At 32.9% G+C, this 21,426-nt stretch overlaps 1 pseudogene; it reads left to right on the top strand.

The window, feature by feature from the left end:
* Positions 1-1,089: 1,089 nt before the first annotated feature.
* The window catches only part of LOC115704003 (pentatricopeptide repeat-containing protein At3g53360, mitochondrial-like), a 56,455-nt pseudogene continuing 36,118 nt past the window's right edge, over positions 1,090-21,426 (top strand).

Here is a 21,426-nt window from a genome sequence, read left to right as displayed (position 1 = left end):
ATGTTGTACTCTTGTTCATTTGTTATTTTTTTTGAACAAGAAGAAAACTTTTTATTCAAAACAACCACAAACTACAAGCAAACAACATCTGCAACACGCTAGCAAGCCACCCAAACAACAATTACCACTCATTAACTACATTAAAAATGTATTCCTCGAACCTATTCGTACTACTAGAACAGAAGCCCATAAATCTAATTTTAACAACCCTCCTAATTTCATTACTAACAACTACAATTGTCATAGAATTAAAAAGACAACTATTTCTAATCAACCAAACATAATACAAGGTTGTTGCAATAAACGAGTTTATGACTTTCTCTTGCAAACTTTGAAGAAGCTTTGAGTACCAAACACTGATATTAATAGGCCAATCAAAGACACCCAACCATTTGCTAATCTCGTTAACCACCCCGTTCGTAAAGGAACACTCCACAAAAAGATGGCTATGAGTCTCTCTAGCACCATCACAAACTGGGAAAAAATCAATAGGTATAGTCAGAATTTTACTGATATGATCTCTAGTTAGAAGTTGGCTGTTGATAGCATACCAACCAATAAATCTATGCTTCAGAACAATCATCTTATGCCAAATATTAGTAGCATAATCCACTCTTTAGCCTTGAACAAAAGATAAGTAGAATTTTTTTGCTTTGAACTTACCTTTTTTACTAGCTTCAACAATATCATGTTTTTCCACCAACCCCTGAAGCCTCAAAAGCTTCTTCAAGTACCAACTCGCATCTTGCATAAAAGCTACCGACTAGAAGCTTTGACCCTTTAAGTAAATGACATTGATCCAACGCACCCAAAGGTTGTCCTTCTTGCTCGAAATAGCCCAAATGTATTTCTCCATCAAAGCAACCTTTTTAATAAGACGGGAGATAAAATTTTCTTCGATTGCCAATGGTTCCCCAAAGAAAATCTCTACAATATTTATCAATGGTTCCAGTAACTTTTTGGGGAAGAATAGATAGGCTCATCCAAAAGTTTCTTATACCCAAGAGCACTGAGTGAATTAATTGCGCCCTTCCTACAAAAGACAAATTTCTGCTAGCCCAGTTATGAAGTTTCTTGTGAACCTTGTCTATGATAGTACCACAATCAGCAGATTGCCATTTCGTTGGTCTAAGGTGGGCTCCCAGGTACTTAAGAGGAAAGCTACCCTTTTCCATTTGTAATAAGCCTAATCGAGTTTTCATTTCCTTTGTAGTAAATTATCAAATCATCTGCAAAGTAGAGATTCACATGTTTGAGAGACTTACAAATCGGATAAAACCCGAAGCCTTTCAACTTAGATCTTTGGATCATCAGTCTAGTCAAGTACTCCATGATTAACACAAAAAGGAGGGGTGACATCCAATCCCCTTGGCGAAGGCCTTTCTCACCTTCAAAGGTGCCTTAAAAATGACCATTCATCATTAAGATATAAGAGGCACCATGGAGGCAACTTACAATCCAAGTGATGAATTTTGAGGGAAAACAAAGGCCCTTTAACAGATCAGAGATAAAATTCTAATCAACAATGTCATATGCCTTGCTAAGATCAATCTTTAAAATACCTCTAACAGAGATGTTCTTCCTAGTGTACCCTTTAAGTATGTCTTGAAAAATCAAGATGTTATGGGCCAATTGTCTATTCTTGATAAAGCACCTTGATTGTCATAAATCAAGCTAGGGAGCACTTCTAATAAAAGAGCACAAATCATCTTGGAAATGCATTTGTAAATTGTGTTGCATGAAGGTATCGGTCTATAGTCGCTAGCATTATGAGGGTTATCTATTTTGGGGACAAGAGAAATATTAGTCTCGTTAAGCTCTTTTGGAAGAAAACTATCTTGAAAGAATCAACAAAATGCTTTAGATAAGTCCTCTCCAATACCATCCCAAAAACCTTTAAAGAATCCAAGGCTTTCTTGACATTTGTTTTATTGAAAGGCCAAGTTAATTGAACCTACTGAACCAGGCTTAATTTATTTCCTTCCTCCAAACAGTCAAAATCAATCCTCCTAGTAGTTGAACTCTTCCTTCCCATGAAGTTTCTAAAATGAAGAAGAAAATGATCAACCACTTTGGTAAAATCTTCAATAATAGAATCACCAACACTTTAGGAAAGAATCCTATTCTTAGTTTTCCTCTTTTTCATACTGGTATGGAAGTAGCTTGTATTATCATTCCGATATTGGGTTTTATGCCCTAAATAAAACCCATTTCAATATAATTAAATTTACTAATTGATAAAAGATCAGAAATCATTTTATATTGCATGGTTCACATGATTTATTTCATGATTGTATATGTTTAATGTATAAATTCTATTAAGTCCAGAACATATATTTATTCATGATTATAGTGTAGTCGACACAATGGAATGTAATCATGATTATATGTTCAAAAGTTCAAGTCCCATGATTTATCAGTACACTGGATTTAGACTGACATGATAATCAGAGATAAGGTATACTTACACCTTGGATAAGTGTTATGTCCTTTCCATGGTATTGACAAAGTATGCCAGTATCAGATGTATGGAGTATACATTAGATTGGACCGATATTGAACTTGGATAAGATATCATAAAGTTAACGTTATATTTTTCTAAGTCAATATCACTAGTTGATCTTAGGTCTATAGATCTTAATACTGAGATGGTTAGGTTCGATCTCAATTGTATTATTTATGCTCTTAGATTTGTTCGTTGAAGCTCGTACGATTGAACATATACATCTTGAGAACATGATAGTTCAATTAAGTGAGAGCGCTAATCATAGATATGAAATTTATAGCTTCTATAAGTGTTTAGAAGTGAAACGATAATTTCGTTCGAGCTTGGCTTAATAGAGATAAATGATTGAGGTCGCATTTCAATAACTATATTAGTTTACTGAAATATCATTTATAGGTAGATAAGTGTTTTAAGGATAAAATATACTGAAGGGTAGAGTGGTAAATTTGTCCCGATTCGATGTAGATCATCTTTAGATGATCTTTGACTATTTGGATTGTAACAATGGATAATTCATAGCGTATCTATATCTTGATACATATAGAGCGTTCTATATAGTTAAGAGTGCAATTTCGAATCTATAGTGGCGCAAGGAGAAATTAATAAGTTAGAGAATTTACTTGGTAAAATCTAGATCTACTTATTGGAAGCTTGATTATATAAGCCCATGGTCCTCACACTAGTTGAGATAATACTACTTGCAGACTTAGTTAATTAGTTTTAATTAATAAATTATAATTCTAAAATTAGGCTATGTCTTATTTGTGAATTTTTACTAACCAAGAGCTTAGTTGTGAAGAAAAGAGATTTTGGAGTTTATTTATTAATAAAGAGAATTTGTTAAGTCTAATTAATAAATAAGATAAATGACAATTTTATTTGATAGTTAATTATAATTATTAAATAAATAGTTTTGACATTTATAGGATTGAAATTGGAAAATATGGTACTATTGAAAGAAGAATAAATAGTTGAAATAAAGTGGCAAAATTGTAGTGAGACCCACATAATGGCCGGCCACTTAGTGTAATTTTTTCCCATTATTTTATTTTTCTAATCCATATAATTAAATCCTAAACCCTAGTTGAAATACTATAAAAGAACATGATGCTCTCATTGTCATTCAACCTTTCAACCTACCTAAATCTAGTTTCTAACTTTGTCAAACAACTTGTAGATGAGAGACTCTTTCTATAGTGATTTTGCACCTTATTCATTGTTCTTCACCGATTCGAGCCATAGTGATAGAGTATCATGCCCACAGATAGCAAGTCAAGTACTCAATCATAGTGCGGAAGACGGTGGTAACTAAACCCGAAGGAGAGAAAGAGATTCAGGCTCAGATCTTGTTATTATTCTGCGACAGAAGGAAACAAGGGTTAGAGATTTGAGCGGAAGGAGTCATATTATTTCGCTGCCATCAATATAAAGTTTTTTAAACTCTTATGTGATTAATTTCATCGTCTTATAGAATTCATATTTAAGGTGTAATGAAACATACATGTTAGTAAATGTAATGACCGCATTTGTAATATGGATTAGTAAAGACAATTAGCACTAATTATTGATATTTTTATAGTTATTTGTGAATTTATTTAATTGTGGGTCCCATTATTAAAAGTGGGCACTACAGTTATAATCTCTCAATTTTGGAGATTTTATTAAGATCTACATGTATTATTTGTATTATATTTGAATTATGTTATTTTTTATAATTTTTGTTTGGCGACAACGGAAAATGTGATGGATGTCTATTTTAATCACATGGGTAAGTCTAGAACCTTTTTCTTAGTGGGATATATGTTGGAGAAAAATAGAATACCGAGTTTGAGCGAGGTTAGGGTTTTTGACTATTTTACCCCTAGGCTTGAATTGGCTTTATTTAAAGCACCAAGGGCATTTTAGTCATTTTGTCTAGGTGATTAGGTGGCTGCTTAAGGAAATGGCAGCTGGCCATTTAGTTTAATTCTCAGCCTAATAATGTTAATTGATTTATTTACTCATTTGGAAAATAAAGAAAAATAAAGAAAAGCCAACAAAATCAAAGAACATTCTGTCTTTCCCTTCTCTCTCTCTTCGAACCCAGCAAGAACCAAGATGAATTTCTGTTGAATTTCTCATTTCAATTGAGAATTGGAGAAGACGATATCTTGAAGAATACATTCTGTACTAGGTATGGACATTACGAGTTTCTAGTGATGTCTTTTGGACTCACCAATGCCCCAGCTACATTCACGGATCTAATGAACCGAGTATTCAAGGATATTTTGGATAAGCATGTAATAGTTTTTATAGATGATATTCTAGTATATTCAGAATCAAAAGAGTAACATGAGTTACATCTAAAATTAGTACTTCAATGACTATGGGATCATAAACTCTATGCTAAGTTCAAGAAGTGTGAGTTCTGGTTGTCACGTGTCTCTTTCTTAGGGCACATAGTGAACAAGGATGGGATCATGGTTGATCCGGCCAAAATAGAAGTTGTTTAGGATTGGCCAACACCAAAATTAGCTACAGAGGTTAGAGGCTTTTTCGGTCCAGCTGCTTATTATTGTCATTTTAGCAAGGGAGTCAAGTAGGATTCAAGCTAAGGTAACCCTAGAACCTATAATCTTGTGTTTTTTTTTGAAGTTTTGAGTTTGGTTTGATTATGTGATTTTGAGATATAAGGGTTGTTAGGGTTAGGTTGTGTTTTAATTCAAATTCTAAGCTTAAATTGAGTTGATTTTAAATTCTTGATGCTGTATTAGATGATTGTTGTGGTGGATGACCAAGTTTGAGTTTCAATCATCAATGGCATATTTTGATTCAGAGTGTTTTTCTGGTTTCTATTGCTTGGAATATATTGTGAAAGGTTATTATAGGTGTTCTGAAAATTTTGATGGCATTTGGACAAGTTTTGAGCAAGTTTAGAATTGTTCGGGGAGACCTGGTGGAAACCGGTTAACCGGTTTGCCAGGACTTGTAAAACCGGTTCACCAGTTTTGGCGAATTCCCCGAACAATTTGTTTTCTCAATTCATGTCCACTACAGTGCCTTGGTTGGGTGATTTCTTATTTCCTAGGGTATTGTGGTTCCATTTAGTATTTACAGAATCTTAGGTTGGAGGTTTGGGTTTCCCAGATTAGGATTTTGGCATGTTATTTACCTGGTTTTAATATGTGATTAGGGATCCATCTAGCACGAGACTTTTCGTTCAGTTCAGTCAACTCACTTGAATTCGAAAAAGAGGTAAGAACAACGTATAATATGTGATATGAATATGCGAGTGTATGTATGTGTTAATGTATATGCATGCTTATATGGTTAGTACACTACCAACACTTGTACGGAAAAAATGGTGTTAACACAGATTTTCGTTAACCAAATTTGAGCCTCACGATGATAATTCAACACAGAAAAAATAAAAGCTATAGAAAAAAAATATATGAACACAGTGTTTTTTACATGGTTTTGCAGTTAAAATTCTGCATAGTCCACGAGTCAATCTTATTCAAATTTCTGAGTATTTTTTTAGGGCCTCTTTCATAAGAGTTTTTTCGTCCCTTTTTTGAGATTGTGTTGCCACTATGTATAATTGCATAGTGGCAGTTAATTACAAAGTTGACAAAAATATGTTTATAGCTATTAAAATCGTGGGATTTGATTACATTTCACAAAATGTAAATGTGGTGTATGATTTTGAAAATTATATAGCTGTGATTCTCCCGCTTTTACTGGGTCAAAAATATCGTGTATTAAACACGTCTTTATTTGTTGAATCCGGAGATGTCTCGACAGAAACTTGATTGTAGTGATCCCAATGGCGAGCTGGAGCCATTCTTCTTTCTAAGGTCGACAAGATATGTCTTACGTCGATCGCGGGTATACAGAAATCTTCTGACTTGCCAGGGTTATGAGCCTCGCTCCTGTTAGTTGGATGAAGCTATAGGAAGTCTCCTCATAGCGAGACGGTCATCTCGCATTCTTGTTCTTCGAGTCAATCCGACTTTGACATTTAGTTTGCTTATTGAAAGCTAAGGTATGTGTTACTTTTCTCCGATGCCTCGCTATTCACCTTCAGCGACATATGGTTTCTCGTTAATAAACTAAGTACAAGTTTGTACATTGATTCCTCGCCTAAGACCTTACAATTAGTGAGTTACAAATATACTCTAATACTTACGCAATTAATGAGTTATTCCATAAAAATATATTGCACCGATTCACATTCCCTTTATTTTGATACGTGTCCTCCAGTAGAATTTTGGGTATAATAATTACCCCGTAAAAAGTTCATTTTTTAATAAAAAAACTTTTTATTAATTAAAATTATAAGATTAGGAATATGTTAGTTTTAACATTTTATCTTATTAGACATTTTTTTTATTAAAATTATATTTTGGAAAAAATAACATGAAATTTTGAAAAATTGGTTAGTTTAGGTTTGAATAGAAATTTTAGGGTTTCAAACCATAAATTTTTCAAACTTATTTTATTTTATTATTTTTAATAAAATTAAAATATTCTAACCATAAAAATATCTTATTTTTCAAATAGTTTATTTTGTAATATTTAAATTTATTAAATTATAAGACTAAGAATATAATATTAGGAATATCTAAATTTAAAATTCAAGATATTATATTATATTATCTTATTAAAAATTTAAATAATTTAAATTTTGAATAATCTTGAAATTTGAAAAAATTGGTTAGATATTTTTGAATTTAGGTTAGAATTTAGGGAATTTAGGAGATTGTTAGGTTTTTGAATTTTTTCAAATATTCTCTAACAACCTAAATTTAAATTCTAGTTAAGATATTTTTTATTTTTGGAAAATTTTAAAATTGAGATACCTTAGCCTACTTTCCAGAATTCTAAATTATTTGTTACTTGGTTTGTATTGTTTGATTATATAATTAATTATTCAAAAAAAAAATTTACAAATCTATTATTTATTTGATCTAAATTGCTATGATTAACTTGTTGACAGATCCAATAATCTGATTTTAAACATAGTTCAATTGTCAATAGATCTTATAAATAATTTGTAACAGGCAAATTTTGCAATTTCTTTCATCTGTGTAAACCTAGTAACATGATAGGGCCCATCCAAATCATTTGAGCTGTGTGAGCCTATATGTTTACTTTTGAGCTTAGATGCATATAGGAAGCCCATTTAAGTTTTAAGTAATTATAGGTTGCTAAAATAAAATTTCACATAAGTAATTTTATTTAGGCCCAATTAGAATTGGGATTATTCAATGAATAATAATTATTTATTTAATGGTTAAATTTCTCTCTTTTGGGCCTTGTGTGAGAGTTAGGGGGCCAATAGCAGTGGGTACGACATACTGAACCCAGCCCTCCCTCACATGAATCACCCCAATTGTGAAGACCCATTTGCCTTACTTAAATAATTGTATTAGGTTAATTATATTAGTCTAACCTAATTAAAATTGAATTAGCAACCTTATTAACTTTTAAAATATATGAAATTTATTTTTTTATTTAATATTTTTAAGTTAATTTTAGAAAAATACTTAGTTAATGAGATATATTCTAGATAGTTATTTCTACTGACTAGTTATATTTTATAATTTTTAATTAGAAAATATTTTAAGTTGAAAATTAATTATTTATTTTAATTAATTTTGGACCAACTTAAATTAATAATTTTTTTCTAGTATTAAATTAGAATTAATAATTAAGTTTGTTTTATACATGATTATTTAATTCTTGTATTTAATACATTTAATTAAATTGAAAATTAAATTTTTAAGTTTATTTCATTCTTGATACTTAAATATTCTTTTTTTCAGAATATTTAATTAAATAGAAAATTATTTTAAGTTGGAAATTTAAATTTCAGAACAACTTAAATTTGAATAATTTTCATAACATATTTTATTTTATTAATCATTTTTTTATAGAGAATTCGAAATTGCATTTTTTTATTTAAATGCAGAAAATTTTGAATTTTTCTTGAAAAATAGATTAAAGTTAAAAATTATTTATCTTAATTTTAGACCAACTTAAATAATTATATTTTTCATTTAAATGAACTAAAATATATTATAATTAGAAAATAAATTAATTAATTACTATCAAATCAGCACTTAACTCTCTACCATCTATCCTGATCGACATATACCTAATCCACCTGTTGGAGATAACCAATTCTCCGCCAGGTAATAGGGTTCCAAACCCTGATTCATATCTATCGTATGGTCTATCCAGTTTACTAAAGACTCTGGCGGCCACATAAGAATGTGTAGCCCCAGAATCAAACAAGACTGAGTAAAGCGAGTTATTAACAGAAAGCTGACCTGTGACAACTGATGGGCTGGCATCTGCATCAGCCTGAGTGATGGCGAACACCCTGGCTGGAGTGGGTATCGCTGGAGCTCTCGGTGCCTCTGATCGGAGCTGGGGACAGTCCCTCTTGAAATGTCCGGGCATGCCACAGTGAAAGCATCCCTGACCTTTGCACTCACCTCGATGGTGCCTTTTGCAGCTAGGGCAGTCGGGATAGGAGAATCGGGTCTCGGTACCACCAGGACGACTCCCTCTATTCTGGTTCCCCCGGAACCTCTTGTTCTGACTCGAGCTACTGGATGCAGTGGGTGCTCTCTTCCTCTGATCAATGGCCGAACCACTACTCCCCCTGCTAAAGCCTGATGCGGGAGGAGTAGGAGCCCCGCCACTCGCCGGAGTACTAGCTGACTCCGACATACACCCAACTGCGCCCTCAGCTCGCAGTGCCTTCTCCACCATCTGAGCATAGGTGGTGTTGTCGTCCGTGGTGATCATCAAATCGTGTTTGATCTTCGCATTTAACCCGTCCAGATACTTCTCTTTCTTGCTGAAGTCGGTTGGCACAATTCCCGAGGCTAACCTCGCCAACCGGTCGAACTGAGTAGTATACTCGGTTACGCTCATATTCTCACGCTGGGTCAGGTGAGCGAACTCTTTCCTCTTGGCGCTTCTGACCGCCTCATTATAGTACTTGGCGTTGAAGAGTTCCTGAAACCTTTCCCAGGTCATGGTGGTGACATCGTGAATCTGAGACACCATGTCCCACCAGACCAGAGCGTCCTCCTGGAACTGGAAAGTGGCACACACCACTCTATCATTACCGGTGACACCCATGAAGTTCAGAATCTTGGTGATCACCGTCAGCCACTGTTCGGCCTTCATCACGTCTGGACCTCCCAAGAAAACCGGAGGTGCTTGCTTCCGGAACCATTCATACAAAGGTTCCAATCTATTGGCCGCCACCACTATCTCGGCACAGGCGGCGGGGGCGGGTGCCCCTTTGGAACTACGCACCGAACTGCAGGAGCACCCTGCTGTCTCAACCTCTGCATCTCGAGGTCTTGCTCTTCTATCCGGGCTTGCATCTCAGCAAACCGAACCTCCCAATTCTGGGCTCCCTGATCGGCTTGGGGAGCCTGGGCAGCCTGTGGCGGGTTCTCATCACCCCGACCACGAGCCCTGCCTCAGGGACCTCTACCTCGGCCCCTAACTGGCGGGGGAAACTGAGCTCCCTGACCTTGATTCGACCCCACTGAGTTGCCCTGACTCCTGGTAGTCCGCCTAACGTCCATCTAGTTAGAACCGCCTGCGAAACCAAGAGTTGGCATATCAGGTCGTATTCAAGGAGAGCTTACTAATGCCGCTTAATTTGGAAATTAAAAACGAAACATGCGCCTATTCTACTATCAGGCTACTAACATGCTTCCTAACAGGCTTTTCTTTTTCATAACTGAATAAATAAACTACTAAAGCAATAAAGGCTTACTGAACCGTGAAACGAGCTAACTGCTGATGATGATTGTACATGTCGTGACGATCTTCGGAAGACAACCTGGCGGCTCTGATACCAAATTGTAACACCCTAACTAAAATAGGCGTATTACGTGATTTTTAAACATACTGTGCAGCTCGTTGCTAATCAACGAAGTTTATGAAAAACGTGATTAATTAAAATTTTGGCTTTTTAATTAAACTTATAAAATAATATTACAAAAGACTCGGGATCCCGATTACAAAATCATTTACAAAAATTTACTGTTCATACAAAATACTTGTCGCCTAGCGACTAGTTAAAATATTTTGCCTTGCTGTCCCGAGGATTGTACGCTCCAGGCCTAACCGCCCCGACATGTACAATCTTCATAAGCTCGTTCACGGTCCCTCAGCTTTAGCCTTGCCTTTACCTACACATAAACGTAGAACTGTGAGTCGACAGACTCAGTAAGAAAAGCATAATAATATTCATACATAATCCCGGTCCTGATCAGACGCCCAAACCCCTCATCATAACCCTAACTGTCGTGTCCAACACGATACTGAGTCCCCCTAACTGCCGTGTCCAATATGGTACTGAGTTCTGAACGTTCATAGGGACGGTACTATTGACAAGTAACAGCCTGATCGGTCGAACCGGTCAGACTCCTGCTGCTGGTCATACTCCAGCCTGTACCGACGTGTTACAGTATCCACCTGATCGGTCGAACCGGTCATACTCCGGCTGCTGGTCGTACTCCAGCCTGTACCGACGGGATACGTCAATAGTACGGAACCACCAACCTAAGTGTCAGCCTGATCGGTCGAACCGGTCATACTCCGGCTGCTGGTCATACTCCAGCCTGTACCGACGTGACAGGGTTGGATGGTTCGAAGCCAACATACATAACTAATGTAATCTAACAGGCACGCTAAACATGTAATCTACATATGCATACTGTTATACTAATCTGACCTGGATTTTGAATTCAGGTGTGGCGGTCAACCTGACTGGAACTTAATTGCGCGGCGGATTACATGCTCCTAAACTATAAAAATCACAACACTATAAGTGACACGCTAAATCACTTCCCGGGGACTTAAACTAGGAACTAAGAGTTTCCCTATCGATAAAAAGCATGGCAATACCCCCAAAAACATAAAATCGAGGAAATCTAGGGTTCCTGAATTTTTTCCCAACCGGTAGACCGGTTGCCCAACCAGAATTCCGGTTCTGGAAAAATTCAGAGCCCCATCCGGAATTCCGGATGCACAACCGGAATTCCGGTTCCTCGCAGGCAGCAACAATCAAAAATTCATATCTTGCTCAAATCAACTCCAAATCAATTCAAACCTTCCAGACCTACTCCATATAACCCAAATAACATTTCTAAGGCATCAAAACCACCCAAATTGCACATAATAAAAAATCACCATTAAAGCTCAAGCTTTGAGTTCTAAACTCAAACTTGAGCAAACCTAGCTAACATGCAATCAAACCAGCTTGAATCTACTTAAACATGCATAACTAAGCCTCTGAAAACAACTTAAAACATCAACAACACCACAGCAACAGATTCAAGACATTTCTTTCAAAAATCATATTTTTGAGCTAAAAATTCCAAACTTGAAACAAAGCAATTAACATGCATTTCTAACAGCTTAATTAACTTCAAATTAACATGCTTACATCTCAGAAAATTATCAACAAAACACAGCAGTAACAACAACTAAAAATTCATGCATGCATGCATCATCTTTTCATCAAAATTCAACAATTTAAAGAAGAAAATAAGAGGAGCTAACATAGCTTGAAATGAACCTTAAAGAGAGATGAATTCACAAGCAAAACTTCAAGGAAAAAGGCCAGCTCCTTGCTGCTCCAAGATGATCGAAAGTGAGAGGAAAGAAAGAGAGTTTTTTTGAATTTTTTCTCTAATTTTTCTAAGTGTTGAAAATATGAGGCTTTGAAGAGGAAATGAAATAAAAAGAATTCTTTTCAGCCAACAAACAATTAAAATAAACATTTATTTTTCAATTAATAAAATCACTAAAAGACAAAATATCATTGGGGCAAAAAGACTATTTTGCCCCTCCACACTAAAACCACATAAATAACACTAAAGGAGTATTTTTGGGAAATTCTAAATTCCCGGCCATTCCCGACATTCCCAATGTCTACTAAACCGTCCCAAACTACTAGCATACTAAGTTGTGATTTCTACTGAGCCAAACACCGAGTTCTAAAATATCGGGCACCGGAATGCAAAATTATGCAAACTACTACATGACATAAAAATGCATCTCTGAATTCAATAATAACAGTATAATAAATTATTGAAATAGCTATAAATAATTTCATAATTAAACGTGATTAACTGCTAATTTCTAAATTAAACTAAGCGGTCTTTACAATACAACTCTTTGAAATAATGAGATTTTAGTTATAAGGATATTCGATCTCCATTGTTGGTCTTACAATAGTTAAATGTTTTCAATATAACCTCGAGACGCTAGACTTCGTCCCCCTTATGGATGGTTATTCGTTGAAAGCATTTAACACCGTAAGATCTCATATGATAAGTATTTTGTAAGTTTTCGTCTCTATTAGACTCTCCCCTGCGGTGACTACTTACAGATAAATTTCTGAAGTATGAAACAATGGTGGAAGCTCATAAAATAAGATAACCTTGACTCTCGCCTACCGGGACAACGTTGGATTCTTATTTTGATCGAATAAAAGGTTGCTAGAATGGTTTCTATTTTAGATGAGCTGACAACTCTATTCAATGAATGATACTTTGACTCTCGCCTACCAGGACACTGTATCAGTTTGTTGGAAACCTTGGAAATTATTTAAGATGTGCTTGTTTTGTATTTTCACATGTCTTTGTTATTTGCTAAATGCTTGATAATTTCTGAATTGTGTGTGAATTTATATTGAACCATGTTTTTTTTCTAATATTAATTCTAGTTTAATTTCGAATCTTCATTGTTGGTCTAACTTAGCTTGTTGTTTTTAATGGGGAAGATTCTAATGAATTGTCATCCATTAGACAAACATAACAGTGTTAGATCTCGATAGATAAATATTTGTAAATGCAACATCTAGTTGTTCATCAATTGATGACACCTTAGACAAGTATTTACAATATGAAACAAGAAGATTATACAAATAAGAATAACTTTGACTCTCGCCTACCGGGACATCATTGGATTCTTATTTTAAATCGAAATTATCCTTTACTTATTCCTCTTAGCTTATTCATTTCGAATTTGCTTACATAGTATATCATTGGATGAATGGTTTATAAATCATCTGCTTATAATGTCATTCCTATTTTTTTTTTCTTTTAAGAAATTGAATGGCGCATATAATTATATTCCCGACATTCTATCCCGAAATGATATAAATCCTCAATCTTAGAATCTCCTACTTGTATATGCTTACTTTAGGCAAATTAAACTTAGAGTTAGATTAGTAGTGGTGGTCCAAGAGAGAAGAATACTCATGTATATTTGGTATTAATTTAAGTCTTTTACTTTAAATTTTAGATTCCAACTGTATGTTAATATGGAATGTGAGTTTAATATTATGGAATGTGAGTTTACTTTCCAGAATACAATACAGTTCAAATTTTAAGTAATTAATATCCATTTTCTATCAATGGATTCAAGCTGTATGTTAATATTGAATGTGAGTTTAATATTCTGTGACCAAATCCACTTTGACTATTCTAAGAACTCTTTATTGTTAGACATAAGTCATCGAAAGACCACAACCACATATTTTATAAATCTATGGCATTTGTATCTTGTTCATAGTGGTTTTGACAAGATCCTTCTCTGCAAAGAGTCAATATGCCTATATCCACTGAAAGTATAATCATCTCATTCGAAGATGGAGGTACATTCAAGGGTGGATATGAGTTTTCATTATATTCTTAAGACTATCACTCTAGATTTTACCTTATACTTAAGAAATTTGAAATGTTTGAAAAATTTCATGAATTTCTAGCAATGGTGGAAAACCATTAAGGTAAGTGGTTAAAGATCTTGCAAACTGATAGGGGTGGAGAAATATTTGTTCGATATGCAATTCAAAGATCATTAAGTTGATTTTTTGAATTATATCCAAACTTACCTCCCCAGAAATTAGATTTGCATATTGATGATAGTATAAGGTCTATGATTAGTTACTAATCGTTGCTTAGGTCCTTCTAAGGAAATACCCCAGTGATAGGAGAATTTCAAAATGATGAAATGATTGTGTACTTAGTATAATGAGAAATTTACACCTACCGACGAAATTTTTTAAAAAATATCATAACTAACGCTGATGTTTTTATGTGTGAAATTTTGGCAGGTATATACGTGGTACAGTGTTTCTTTTTTTCATTTTGTATGTACATGCTAGCTTATTTATTTTTATATTTTTACCTAAGCATCCATCTACCTCCTTTATATTGTTTTTCTTTCTATTTATTCATTTATTTTGTTACTTTTTTTTGTTAATGACATGACATCAACATATCTCTTTCATTTTATTTTATTTATTTTTGAAAAACTTTATAATAATTTTCAACTTCATTTACTTCTTTCTCCTTTTTTTTTTTCTTTTTCCAAGTTTAAAAAGATTAATTTTTACTACATAAATAATTGTTTGGGTTTAAAAATTACATCATTGTATTTTTTTTAAGATGACTATTATGTGATAAGTATATATTTTTTCATCATCACTAAAGAAGATTAATCAGGGTCAAATGTAACATTTTAGTTTCTTTTATATTTTCTTAACAAATAAGTAATTAAACTTTAAACTTAAACAAAACAAAATTTAATGTATCATCAACTTGATAGGTTACTAAAAAGTATTTTTCTTTTTTTATCTTTAGATATTACAAGATTAAATTATAAATAAACTTATTGTTATAAAATTATTTTGATAGAGTTATAAAATAACTTGTAAATACAACAAATAGTATCTTAAACATCATACAAGTTATATTAAAAGAAAAAACAAAAAAATCACACATTAAATTTAGACAAAATTAAATATACTAGCCAATTCCATCAATTACTAAAAAATTATTTTTTTATATAATAATTAAATGTAACTAAATTGTAGTTTTTATATACTTATTTTATTATTTTATAGAACACATTTGATGTATTTTAAAACTACTTATTATAATGAAACTACATAGTATCTTAAATTTATAAAAAATATAAAATAAAAAAAAAGTTATATTAATTTTGCTAATAAGTTATATAATAATTTATTATATTTTTAATGTAATTTATTAGTTTCAAATATATTTGGAGGTAACATAAAGTAGCTATATAATATATATATGTATAAATAATATAAATTCATTTAATAATATAATATAACTTAAAAATAAAATTATAGTTGTAAAAGTAACTAATTAGTAGGTAAACAGCAATATGATTTTAAAAGTAATTAATTGGTAGGTAACAAAAATGTAAATGAGATAATATTATCTCAAAGTAAAACTTATTAAAAAGAAATCAATTAGTATCATAGTACTTTACTTTTTAACGATATAACTTTTAAATACAAAATTAATCTTTTTTGGGTAGATTAGTCACAATAAAAAAAAAAATACTTTTAGTATGGTACATATTTGATTTTGTTTGAGTTTAAAAATTTTATTATTTTTTTGAACAATTTCAAATATATTCTTCGGTGACGGTAAAGAAAATGTACGTTTCTCACATATCAAAATGATACTTGAGGAGTAGATCGCAATAATATTATTTTTTAATCAAAATAATTAACAGTGTAATTGTTATTTATTTTTTAAATTATAAAAAACAAAAATAGATATAGATGCAAAAGAAAATAATAAAAAAAAAATAAAAAAAAGTCACCATACATAAAAGAAAAAATGATGAAAAAAAAAATAAATGTGCCACTTGAATCTAAAACTAACATGAAAAAAGAGATATCATTTGTTTATATATGCGGTACAGTTACCACTTATTGTATTATTTAAATTATTCATGGTATATTTGTTAATTACTTTATAATTAAGTATATAATTAAAAATTTCCCTAGTATAAACCATTACTAGATTCATGGATGACCTAATCGTAATCTTAAGAAAAGCTAGAACTGTTAACCAAGGTTTGCATGTTTGTTAGCTATTCTAAGTGATTAGGGGTGGACCATCCCATAGTCATTAGATAAGAAAGTGTTTGTTTCAACAAATACTACTTTTCTAAGAAAATGACTAAGTCTAAAAAACAAAGTAGCAAATAAAGGAGTTATTTTTCTTGATTCCAAAAGGGTTCAATCATCTTATTTTATATTAGATGGTCTCACTGCCTCTGTTGTCTTGACACAACCGAAGAGGACCATACCATTTAGTATTCTTAGAAAAAATTCACGGTACCATTTTGTAGTGGGAGGGTTTCAAGGAACTCACCCTATTATGACTTGGGAGACACTTATGATTAAAATCCATTGTTAGTTTAAACAAGTAATGGATTGTCAGAATAAGAAACTAAGAAGAAAAGCCAAGAGAACTATGGTTAAAACCATTCATATGGAACAACCAAAATCTGTTACAAGGACAAGAAAGGAAATTTTCATTAGTAAGTCTATTTAATGGACTTAACAAAACTTTCTGTTCGTAGTATTATAGGTTTGAGATTATCTAAACCTATGGCTTGTGGTATACCTGGTTAATTAATTACTCTAGTGCTAGCAACTTACTTTAGTAAGATGCTGGAGCATTTTTCTAATGGTAATCTATAGAAGCTTCTCGACTTCTAGATATAAATTTTATTTATCTAAGGAAAAGTCTCAACTATTCCACAAAAGATAAGGCCAATGAAGGAATTCCTTGGATCAACAGTGAGAGGTCTCAGATATGCTTTAGTATGCCTTAAACCAGACACGTGCTGTTGAGTGGGAGTAATGAGTAGGTATCAGATTAATCCAAGAAAGGAACATTGGAACACAATCAAGTGAATCTTAAGATCAAGAAGAGGAACTATATGTTAGTCAATAAGGGTGTATTTGATGCTCTTAGACTACACCAAATTAAATTTATAGACTTGCCTTAGTGATAGAAAGTCTGCTGATTAGATGGTGATTACTCTGAGGGTGGAGTAGTGATTTTGGAGAAGTGTAAAAACCTATCTGAAGTCTCTAACTCTACCAGAGACACTGAATGTTAATGTTGCAGGCAAGATACTTATTCAGTCTAAGGAAAGTTCTATACATTTTTGGCATTGTTCCAACATTTATTAACTACTAGTGTTACTTCCTCACTAACGCAAAAGTAGTTGCCAAAAAGTAAAGAATTCAGTATCCCTAAAGGAGTAGACACATAGAGAGGAATTTCACAATATCAAGAATTTTGTGATTAAGAAAATGTAATGGTGGAGGAAATGTTGTATTAAATACAACCAGTCAGATCCTATTACGAAGAGTACACTACAAACTACACTTGATCTAGATATGAAGGTGTTGAGATTATTTGAAATGCACTTTTTGTTTTATATTAGTGCAAGTGGGAGTTTGTTGGATTTTGTGCCCTAAATAAAACTCATTTCAATATAATCAGATTTACTAATTAATAAAGATCAGAAATCACATTTTATATTGCATGGTTCACATGATTTATTTCATGATTATAAATTCTATTAGGAACAGAACATATGTATTTGTTCATGGTCATCGTGTTGTCAGCACAGTGGAATATAATCATGATTATATGTTCAAAAGTTCAATTCCCAGATTTGTCAGTTCACTGGATTTAGACTGGCATGATAATCAGCGATAGGTATACTTACACCTTGGATAAGTGTTATGTCATTTCCAGCGTATTGGCAAAGTTTACCAGTATGATATGTATGAAGTATACATTGGAAGGGACCGATATTGAACTTTGATTAGATATGATAAATTTACAGTAATATCTATTCAATTCAATATCACCTAGTTGATCCTAGATCAAATTATCTTAATCTTGACATGATAAGGTTCGATCTCAAGAGTGTTATTTGTGTTTTTTGATTTGTTAGTTAAGCCTACTTTTTGGTCAGGGTGATACGTACATTTTGGGAACACGATAGTACAATTGAGTGGGAGCGCTAAACATAGATATGGAATCTATAACTGTTGGAATTTATTTTACCAGGATCTTAGATCTACTCACAAGTATGTTGATTAACATCCTAAATATGAACTTTCTAAAACGATAAATTAAACACATATAAAGTTTGAGAAACCTTACATTGGGTGCAGCGGAATATAATAACTCCTTCCGTTCAGATATCTAGCCCTTGATTCCTTTCTGTAGCAGAGAATTATCAATATCTAAACCTGGATCTCTTTCTCTGAATATTTGATGCTGAAACCTCCTTTTGCTGAATGTCTTTCTTCACGATCTTCCTCACTATGATTGAGGTATCACTTGCTATGTGTGGGCACTACTCATACACTAAGGATTTCGAAATTTGAGAGGGAAGAAAGAGAAAGTGGGTTCGGCCAAAGATAGGGAGAGAGAAGGCTCAGTTTTTCTGATTCAGAAAGTGTCAGAAGAATAGTCTAATTTTCCTGAATCCTTCACTATCTATTTATAGCATTCCACTAGGGTTAGGTTTGAATTATTTGGCATTAAAATAATGAAAATATCAGAGGGAAAAACCCTACAAAAGTGGCCGGCCCTATACATGTGGATTTGGGCCTCACTTTTTGCAATTTTGCAGTTTTATCTTTTCTGCATCTGATTTTCTCAAAAACGCCAATTTTCTAATTCAACCATTTAAATGTCAATTCTAACTATTTAATAACTATAAATAATTATTAAATAATATTGTCATTTATCATATTTATTAATTGAACCATACAAAGTATCATAATTAACAAATATGCCCCTATAAACTCTTTCTTTACAATTTCGCCCTTACTTAATGAAAAATTCCCAAATAGACATAGTCTAATTTGAGAATTATAATTGATTAATAAAAACCAATTATATGAGTCTTACAAGCAATATTATCTCAACTAGTGCGGGGACCATGGGTCTATATAACCGAGCTTCCAATGAGTAGATCAAGAATTTATTACTAAAATTCACTAACTTATTAATTCTTCGTTGAATCCACGCATAGAACTTAGAATTGCACTCTCAGTATATAGAATGCTCTATATGTTCCACCATATAGACACATCATTAGTTATCCATTGTTATAATCCTAATGTGATCAATGATCCTCTATATGAATGATCTACATTGTAAAGGGATTAAATTACCGTTACACTCTACAATGTATTTATTCCTTAAAACACTTGACCCCGTATAAATGATATTTCAGCTTATGTGAAGTGAGTACTCCACCATTTATGTTCGTTTGGTCAAGCTCGAAGGAGATCATCCTTTGCTTACTATTCACCAGATATAAGCTATAGATTCCATGTTTATGATAGCGCTCCCACTCAATTGCACTACCGTGTTCCCAAAATGTACGTATCACCCTGACCTAAAAGTAGGCTTAACTAACAAATCAAAGAACACGAATAGCCTCTCGAGATTGAGCCTAATCATATCAGGATTAAGATCATTTGATCTAGGATCAACTAGGCGATATTCACTTGAATAGATATTACGGTAAGTTTAATAAATCTAAGTCAAAGTTCAATATCGGTCCCTTCCGATGCATACTCCATGCATCCAACCTGAGCTTTACTTTAACCAATGCTCTGGAAAGAACATAGCAGTTCTCCAAATGCAAGTAAACTCTGTTGTAGATTATCATATCAGTAAAACCCTGTGTCTGATAAATCTAGGAAACTTAATTCACATAGTCATGTTTACTTTCCAATGTGTTGACGGCACAATAAACAGGATCAAGTATGTAAAAAGGGTTTCAGATGAATTTATACATTATGTACATATAATCATGAAATAAATCATGTGAACCATGCAACATTAAATGTTATTTCTGATCTATATTAATAAGTAAATCTGATTATATTGAAATGAGTTTTATTTAGGGCATAAAACCCAACAAACTCCCACTTGCACTAATATAAAACAAAAAGTGCGTTTCAAATAATCTCAACACCTTGATATACAAATCAAGTGTAGTAGTAGTAAACTCCTCGTAATAGGATCTGAAAGGTTGAATTAAACACAACCTTTTCTCCACCATTACTCTTCCTTTAATCACAAAATCATTGATAATGTGAAATTCCTCTCTATATGTCTACTCTCTTGGGATACTGGATTCTATATGGCAACTACTTTTGGTTAATCAAGAAATTAACACTAGTAGTTTAAGGCAATTTGGAATGATGCCAAAAATGTATAGAACTTTCCTTAGACTGAATAAGTACCTTTCCTACAGCTTTAACATTCAGTCTCTCTCTGGTAGACCTAGAGACTTCAGATAGGTTTTTACACTTCTCCAAAATCACTATTCCACCCCCAGAGTAACCACCATCTTATCAGAAAAATTTACTAGCACAAAGGCAAATTTTGAAATCTGATATGGTGTAGTCTAAGAGTTTTAAACACACCCTTATAGACTAACATATAGTTCCTCTTCTTTATCTTAAGATTTACTTGATTGTCTTCCAATGTTCTTCTCCTAGATTAATCTGATACCTACTCATTACTCCCACTCAACAGTAGATGTCTGGTCTAAGGCATACAAAAGCATATCTAAGACCTCTCACTGTTGATATAAGAAATTCTTGCATGGCTTTATCTTTTCTGGAATAGTTGAGACTTTTCCTTAGATAAATAAAATCTATGTTTAAGAAGTTGTGAAGCTTCTATAGATTGCCATTAGAAAGAAAATGCTTCAGCATCTTACTAAAGTAAGTTGCTTGCATTAGAGTAAGTAATTACCAGGTATACCACAAGCCATAGGTTTAGATAAACTCAAACCTATAATACTAGGAACAGGAAGTTTTGTTAAGTCCATTGAATAGACTTATAAACGAAAATTTCCTTTTATATCCTTGTAATAGAAAACTTTAGGTTACTCCATGTGAATGGATTAAACCATAGTTCTATTGGCTTTTCTTAGTTTCTTATCTTGACAATCCATTACTTGTTTAAACTCGCAATGGATTTTAATCACTAGTGTCTCCCAAGTCA

This window comes from Cannabis sativa, chromosome 1, assembly GCF_029168945.1.
Source record: "Cannabis sativa cultivar Pink pepper isolate KNU-18-1 chromosome 1, ASM2916894v1, whole genome shotgun sequence".
NCBI lineage: Eukaryota > Viridiplantae > Streptophyta > Magnoliopsida > Rosales > Cannabaceae > Cannabis > Cannabis sativa.
The sequence above is the reverse complement of the archived record's forward strand: the minus strand, read 5'-3'. Positions and strand labels throughout refer to the sequence as shown.